General features: G+C 35.5%; 1 pseudogene; it reads left to right on the top strand.

The window, feature by feature from the left end:
• The first annotated feature begins 264 nt into the window (after nucleotides 1-264).
• Nucleotides 265-8,173, top strand: LOC123326494 (annotated as a pseudogene).
• The last annotated feature ends 643 nt before the right edge of the window (nucleotides 8,174-8,816 follow it).

Below are 8,816 nucleotides of genomic sequence, written 5' to 3'. Positions count from 1 at the left end.
GTCTTTTCTGCTTTACTCATCAAAATCTGCTTTATACTTCAAATTACAAAATTACCTACGAACGTTAAAAGGTTGTGATTTAGATTCTTAGACTTCCTTCTCAGTGATCCCACTATCTAATGTTAATAATTAACCTGAAGACTAATTTAACCAAATTCATCAAGCTGAGTTTACAAAAAGGAGGGCAGTTTCAAGAAAGGTTCTGTCAATAGTTTAATGCTACCCCAGCCATGAACATTTTTGGTCTATATTTTTTTTTTCTTGGGAAAAAGTTGGGTACAGGAGCAAACGTAAGTGAAAGATCCCATTTTCATTTGCAATGTATTTTGGTTATAATTTTATAGAAAAAAGAACTCAATCACTGCCACATGAAATTTTCTACTTCTGAAAACTGAATTGAATTTCTTTTATCTATTGTCCTATGCCGTTGCTCTGTTTTCTATATGAGTACTTTGTGAACGGTGTTTGACTTGTATTCTAAAACTTCATATTTTTCCCAAGCTGTTACCCTTGCCCCAGGGAAGAGTAACTTACTGATTGATATTTTGGTTAAAAATGGATTCTTTGAAAGACTGACACATAATCCCTATTTGCATTTCTTATAGAGGATTCTATTAAACATACCCAGGCTGCAACTGATCAAAACCACTACCATGTGTCTGCTTGAAATCTAATCCTTGGGATGCTTTCAGGAAGCTATCCTGGCTTTATCATAGATAATAAAATTTTGAGAAATAAAAAATATGTTGTTAGGTGTAAGAAACGTTGCTAATTTCAATTGATTCTAAGTGAAAAATGTTTTAAAAATATGTTTTATTAACAGATTGACTATATTTTATTGTTTCAACAGGTATGTTGTCTCAGCACCTATTGTATTCTATGTTTGGAACCTCTGAAAATGTAGTAATTGAAGTTCATGGATACACAGACTCATTTGCTGTGACCACTGCTATTAAAAGTTATCCTGATAATAGTTCTACATATTCTTTTGGCCAAGGTAATTTATCTCCAAAAAATAAACTCCAAAGTTCTGCAAACTTAACTGTATGTATTCTTATAATAGTTTATTTTATATGCCAAACGTTTCTTTATAAAACACACATGGATCCTTTCTACATATGTGGGTGTAAAAATGTGTTACATCATACTATTAAGTGAATCTACTATTTAATAAGAAATAAATGCCATATGTTTATAAAGGTAAGTAAGTGGGAAATGTTAAATAGAGAATCCACTTTTTATTTGGGGGCAATGTAAAGAAATGTATAAAGCAGATAAAGGTTATTAAGGTGAAAAGATCTGATGATATGAGTTGAAAATGAAGTCAACCGACACATACACGCATTTAAAAATTGCAAGATGAATACAGTAGTCTCTTCTTTTTTTTTTTTTTAAAGATTTTATTTATTTATTTGAGAGAGAGAATGAGAGAGAGCATGAGGGGTCAGAGGGAGAGGCAGACTCCCTGCTGAGCAGGGAGCCCGATGCGGGACTCGATCCCGGGACTCCAGGATCATGACCTGAGCCGAAGGCAGTCGCTTAACCAACTGAGCCACCCAGGCGCCCCTACAGTAGTCTCTTCTGATCAGCTGTTTCACTTTCCGTGGTTTCAGTTAACCGTGGTCAACTGTGGTCCAGAAGCAGATGATCCCCCTCCTAATGTATCATCAGAAGGTCAATCATAGCCTCACACTACGTCACACACCTGTGTCATTCACCTCACTTCCTCTCATCACACAGGCATTTTACCATCTCGCATCATCACAAGAGGAGTAAATACAGTAAAGTAAGATATTTTGAGAGAGAAAAATAGACCACTTTTATTATGGCATATTGCTATAATTGTTCTATTTCATTATTAGTTACTGTTAATCTCTTGCTGTGCCTAATTTATAAATTAAACTTTATCATAGGTATTTTGTATAGAAAAAAACCTGTATTTATATATAGGGTTTGGTACTAACCACAGTTTCAGGCATCCACTGGGGGTCTTGGAATGTATCCCTCATGGTTAAAGGGGGACTACTGTACTAGAAAGAGATAATTTATATACTTAAATTTTATATATTCAGAGGAAAAATAGAGGAAGAGAAGGACATAGACAGAGGTTTTTTGTTTTTGTTTTTTTAAGATTTTATTTATTTATTTGACAGAGAGAGACACAGTGAGAGAGGGAACACAAGCAAGGGGAGTGGGAGAGGGAGAAGCAGGCTTACCACGGAGCAGGGAGCCTGATGTGAGGCTGGATCCCAGGACCCTGGGATCATGACCTGAGCCGAAGGCAGATGCTTAACGACTGAGCCACCCAGGTGCCCCTAGACATAGGTTTGACTTTGTTGATTTAAAAATTCAAAGAGGTAAATGGAGAAAAATTTGAACATTTGTTTTCCTAAATTACGTACAACATTCTAACCTCTTTGTTTTCTACAAAAATTAGTTTTTTCCTAAAATATGTACCTTTGATAGGTTTTTAGTACTTTCTCTTTGGACTTGAATCAAACAAATTTTCCTTCAAACGAATTTGTGAACAATATTCAAGGAAAATTAGAGACGTGTCTGCAATTACTATAAAACTTACTGGCCATATGCAAAACATTTGAAGAGGGCTACATACTAAATATACAATGACCAATGGACATGAAAAACATTAGCAAAAGAAAGGTTTCAAAGTATAAGTCCATATAGAACTATAAATATAAGCGATATTTTGTTCATTTATACTACCATGTGGTAAGTCATTTAATCCCCCCATTCTCCCACCCCTCCATTGCTGATAAACTTTTGATCTTTCTTAATGACTTGATTATTTTGTCTATTAAAAATTGAATTTTTTCAGTGATTGTCATTTTTAATAGCCATTAAATCTGGATCAGTTTTTTTAAGTAATTATTTCAAACTAAATTTGATAAGAAACCAAAATCCAGAGGTGTTCCTGGAAAGATATATTTACTGTTTTATTTTACAGAATTTTCATATTTGTTGCATATAAACAATTCAAATCACTCTCATAGCTAACTAAAAGACAAACGCTTTTGCTATTTTAAGATTATTATATAATATTTCCTCCATTAACTTTTTTTTTTTTAACAGATACAACCAAAAGATTTATCTGGAGCACCAAATGCAGTTTCATAGGTATATTTAGAACTTGTATCTGATCATTTTTCAAAAGCAACAAAAATTCCACCATGCTATGACAATGGATTTCTCTTCATTCAGACAGACAGATGTGTTTACAATTCAGATGAGTCAAGTATAATAAAAAGGGAATTTTAATTTCTGGAAAAAAAGTAGGATGACCGATTAATGGTATTGAGACCAGTGGCTTATCTTTGAAGGGAAAAATGAAGTTAATTCCCAACTTTATGCCATACACAAAAATGAAAGAGTTGACAAACTGAAGGTTAAATTGTACATTATAAAAAAAGAATCAGCAAAATATGAGCATAATTTGGAGGTAGGAGGGACCTTTCTTAGAATGATGCCAAGTCTCCTTTCAAAATGTTCTTTAAAAAAAGTGAGGTGAGCTGAAAGTTAATACAAGAAGATGAATTTTAACTTTGAAAAAAAAAATCTCATGTTTAGTATATGTGCTGCTGAAGCGAGCACAAAAAAATCTCATGTTTATTCTCAATGTCATCTTTTAGAAATAATATTTCAATTTAATATTAACATAGAAAATTGTGAACCAGATTGCAAAATTCACCTAGCAATGTTTGTCTCCATTGGGAATGGTTTCAGTCTTCTAGTAAATTTCCTCTTACAAATTATCTCAAGGGAGGGAAGGCAGGTCAGGCTAATGGGCATACCAAATGCAGCAGCACTTTACGAATTGCTGTTAAAGATGAGGGCAATGGTGATGATGCTAATCAGGTGATCAAAGATAGAGGTCACCTCCATAATTTTAGCAACAGGACAAACTCCCTGCCAGTACACATTAGCTGCTCCTTAGACACTCAGAACTGTTTGTGGATGCCTGATCAGAAAAATCACTAGGTATCTAAGGTGAGATGTCCTGCCTGTGAGACTCGCACCCTTCTGTGCACTCAAGTACTTAATATTTTGAGATATGCAGATTCTTGCCTGCATCTTATGTGTTAGAGAATACTTCACTGGGTCTGTTGACGCAATTTACTGCTTACATTCCTCTCACTCTACTCTATAATAATTTCAGGTACCAGGGGGCCGCAGTCTTTCTTATCTATCAGTGGTTTCAAAATATAAAAGGTTTACTGAAAATAATGAGTTGAATCATATTTTAAATGCATAAAGGGAAATATTTAAAAGAACCCATTCAGGAAATTTTTGGTGAAAAGAACATTTTTTTCACTTTAATATAAAGTTCACATCCAATATTCTAATTCATCTTTTCCTTTTTTTGTTTTTTTGTTTTTTTGTTTTTCTTTTTTAAAAGTAAGCTTTACTAGGGGACGCCTGGGTGGCTCAGTTGGTTAAGTGGCTGCCTTCGGCTCAGGTCATGATCCCAGGGTCCTGGGATCGAGCCCCACGTCAGGCTCCTTCCTCAACAGGGAGCCTGCTTCTCCCTCTCCCTCTGCCTGCCACTCCACCTGCTTGTGCTCTCCCTCTATCTCTATCAAGTAAATAAATAAAATCTTTAAAAAAAAAAAAAAGGTAAGCTTTACTATATTCAGTGTGGGGCTTGAAATCATGACCGTGAGATCAAGAGCCACATACTCTAACAACTGAGCCAGCCAGGAGCCCCTAATTCATCTTTTCCTTTAAACTTGGATTTTATGTTTGGACTTTTAAATTTTTATTTTAAATTTCATGACCCTCATGTTATAGGATTATTAATAATATTGTCAGATCATTTAGAGTTGAACAGAGTTTCTAATAATGACAGTTTTTTTTTCTTATAGTAAAAGTTAGAATTTATTCATTGGATGAAGACCTAAAACCATAACAAAGGGTAATTACCTTAACTTTTATAGTGAGTATGCTTTTAATTTAAATCAAAATTTAACCTTGGCATTTTCATTATATGAATAGTTTTCATCAATATAGCACAAGTCAAATGTGGCATTAATTTATTCAATATTAAATAGCAGCAGACATTTATTGAGCACTTATTTTGGGAACAACCTGGTAATTTTATACTTCTTAAGAATCCCAATTGATAACTTTGGTGTGTAAATTAAATGTTAGTTGAAATACATTTTAAATGGCTCCATTAAAGAACACCCTTTATTTTTTTAAATCAATATAAATCATTTATTTTTTATCAGTAATTATTTTTTTATTATTAACATATAATGTATTATTTGTTTCAGGGGTACAGGTCTGTGATTCATCAGTCTTACACAATATGCAGTGCTCCCCACAACACATACCCTCCCCAATGTCCATCACCCAGCCATCCCATCCCCCCACCTCGCTCCCCTCCAGCAACCCTCAGTTTGTGTCCTGAGGTTAAGAGTCTCTTATTGGTTTGTCTCCCTCTCTGGTTTCGTCTTATTTCATTTTTTCCTCTCTTCCCCTATGATCCTCTGCCTTCTTTCTCAAATTCCACATATCAGTGAGATCATATGATAATTGTCTTTCTCTGATTGACTTATTTAGCTTAGCATAATAACCTCTAGTTCCATCCATGTTGTTGCAAATGGCAAGATTTCATTTTTTTGATGGCTGCATAATATTCCATTGTGTGTGTGTACATATATATATACACACACACACCACATCTTCTTTATCCATTCATCTGTCGATGGACATCTGGGCTCTTTCCATAGTTTGGCTATTGTGGACATTGCTGCTATAAACTTTGGGATGTAGGTGCCCCTTCGGATTACTACATTTGTATCTTTGGGATAAATACCCAGTAGTGCAATTGCTGGGTCGTAGGGTAGCTCTATTTTCAACTTTTTGAGGAACCTCCATACTGTTTTCCAGAGTGGTTGCACCAGCTTGCATTCCCACCAACAGTGGGACTTTCCTCTTGTGATTGAGTTTGAGTTTCAAAGCAATTATGATCTGAAAATATGCAGGGAATAATCTTGATCTTTTGGTAACAGCTAAGACCTGATTTGTGACCCAGGATGTGATCTATTCTGGAGAATGTTCCATGTGCACTAGAGAGGAATGTGTATTCTGTAGCTTTGGTATGGAATGTTCTGAATATATCTGTGAAGTCCATCTGGTCCTGTGTGTCATTTAAAGCCTTTATTTCCTTGTTGATCTTTTGCTTAGATGATCTGTCCATTTCAGTGAGGGTGTTGTTAAAGTCCCCTACTATTATTGTATTATTGTTGATGTGTTTCTTTGATTTTGTTATTAATTGGCTTATATAATTGGCTGCTCCCAGGTTAGGGTCATAGATATTTACAATTGTTAGATCTTCTTGTTGGATAGACCCTTTAAGTATGATATAGTGTCCTTCCTCATCTCTTATTATGGTCTTTGGTTTAAAATCTAATTTGTCTGATATAAGGATTGCCACCCCAGGTTTCTTTTGATGTCCATTAGCATGATAAATGGTTTTCCACCCCCTCACTTTAAATCTGGATGTGTTTTTGGGTCTAAAATGTGTCTCTTGCAGAGAGCATATCAACAGGTCTTTTTTTTTTTTTTTTCCAGGTCTTGCTTTTTTATCCAATCTGATACCCTGTGTCTTTTGATTGGGGCATTTAGGCCGTTTACATTCCGGGTAACTACTGAAAGATAGGAATTTAGTGCCATTGTATTGCCTGCAAGGTGACTGTTACTGTATATTATCTCTATTCCTTTCTGGTCTATGTTACTTTTAGGCTCTCTCTTTGCTTAGAGGACCCCTTTCAATATTTTTTGTAGGGCTGATTTGGTGATTGCAAATTCTTTTAGTTTCTGTTTTTTCTGGAAGCTTTTTGTCACTCCTTCTATTTTCAATGACAGCCTAGCTGGATAAAGTATTCTTGGCTGCATATTGACCCTGCATTTTACCCTTGAGAAGAGATCTTGTTTAGTCTCCTAAGTTCTTTTCCCTGTTTCTCTCTTAGGAAGTGAAATTATTCACCACCATATCCCTTCACAACCAATATCTCTATTAGCTTTTAAGAATTATTGCCACATCCCTCCCCACATTTTTCCTCTCCCCAAATTCTTAGTTCCTGCCAACCTGTAGCAGAAGGAAATGAGTCAATAAGTTGGCATGTCATTTAAGAAAGAGAGCCAACATTTGATCCAAGATCTTTTCTTTTCTTTGACTTCACTGGACTCTTCTATAGTAGCCTAGATTTTTATAGTTAACTTTATTCTTTTTTAAACTAATAGGCTTTCTGTAGTCACTTGATAATATGGCTTATCATGATGTTAAGGCAGTAGAATACTAATTTGCCTTTTCATAAGATGTTGTGAAGCTTGAGAGATGTATAAGGTAAATGGATACATTCACACATGTCAAACACTAAAGGCCAGACCTGGCACTAAGTGGGTACTAGAAAAGTGTTAACATTTACCAGCATCACCATCATCATCATCATTGCTGCAGGGTTAAGCATCAGTGTTTTACATTTTTTGACACTATCTTTTCTAGGTCAGAACTGATGACTCAGACCTTCCAAAAGAATATCAGGCCAGGAGTGGTGGCCTATATATGGACCACATCTTCTTTATAGCCAAAGTTTCCATTCCCTTAGCTGGGCAGGCAGTTACAAGAGTTTGCTTGTGGGAGAACATCTAAGCATAACTGTTACTCCTAAAAGTCCATACATTGACAAGATTACACCCTACAATTACTTGGTAAGCTCAATAATATCTTACTTGCATCTAGCCCCTGCTTGCAACATTTTCTTTACTTATGCAAATAATCCTTTAAATTATTCCTTATGTGACACAGAGTGGTGCTCAATTGATATTTAGTGAATGAATGGATGAATTTACAAAGCACTTTATAATCTGTAAAGTACATTCACAAACATCCTCATAAGAGAGCCTCACAACACCTCTTTGAGCTCCACAGACAATGGAACCAGTTAGAGAGGTTGAATAACCTGCCATGTTCACAAATAGTGGTAGGTTTATTATTTTGTTTAAGGTATTCTGAATCTTAACACTGATATTCTTTCCACAGCATGATGGCAAGTGTCTGGTCAGAGCCTTCATTCAGTTCCCGGACTGGTCAGTGACCTCAGCAACATTTCTTGGCCAATCAGAGCACTACCATGTTTTAGACCGCTAGTCCTTGCTAACATTTCTTAAGCTGATGCCTAATTTAAAAAGGGAAGAATTTAAGTCCTGTGCTCAAGAATAGATACAATGATTCCAGGCATTGTTCATTGCTGTTTAAAATACAAACTAGCAAGGATGACAGCATGATATATTAGAAAAGACGTGGGCTTTGAGTCAGGAAGATCAGGGTTCACTTCCTGGATAAATCCATGTTCAGAACAAACCTTTGGATGCTAACAATTCCAATCTTCCTTTCAGCTGATAACATCATCTTGTTTATTAAGCCTTTGTTGGAATAAGCAATAACTTTATCAATTCTGAGAGCGGAACCTTTTAAGCTAATGGTACAGTGTACATCTATAAGCTTCAATTTCTACAACTAAATGGACTTAAAACCACAATATACAATTGTAAGGATTGAATATGTTCATGCATATATGCCTAATGCATAGTAGATGCCCAGTAGATATTAATTCTCTTTTTCTTTATCACTACCTAATTATCCCACTCCCAAGCTGGCTTTGGAGAAGTGACCTTTCAATGTAGAAAAGATGAAGTGTAAACTCCTGCAATTTGACTTGAAGAAAACAGAGTGGGCAGTGGCACTAATGCTAACTTGGATACCACTAGTCCCACTAAGTAGCTTTCTCACT

This window comes from Neomonachus schauinslandi, chromosome 13, assembly GCF_002201575.2.
Source record: "Neomonachus schauinslandi chromosome 13, ASM220157v2, whole genome shotgun sequence".
In the NCBI taxonomy this organism is placed as follows: domain Eukaryota; kingdom Metazoa; phylum Chordata; class Mammalia; order Carnivora; family Phocidae; genus Neomonachus; species Neomonachus schauinslandi.
This window is presented reverse-complemented; position numbering and strand designations above follow the sequence as displayed.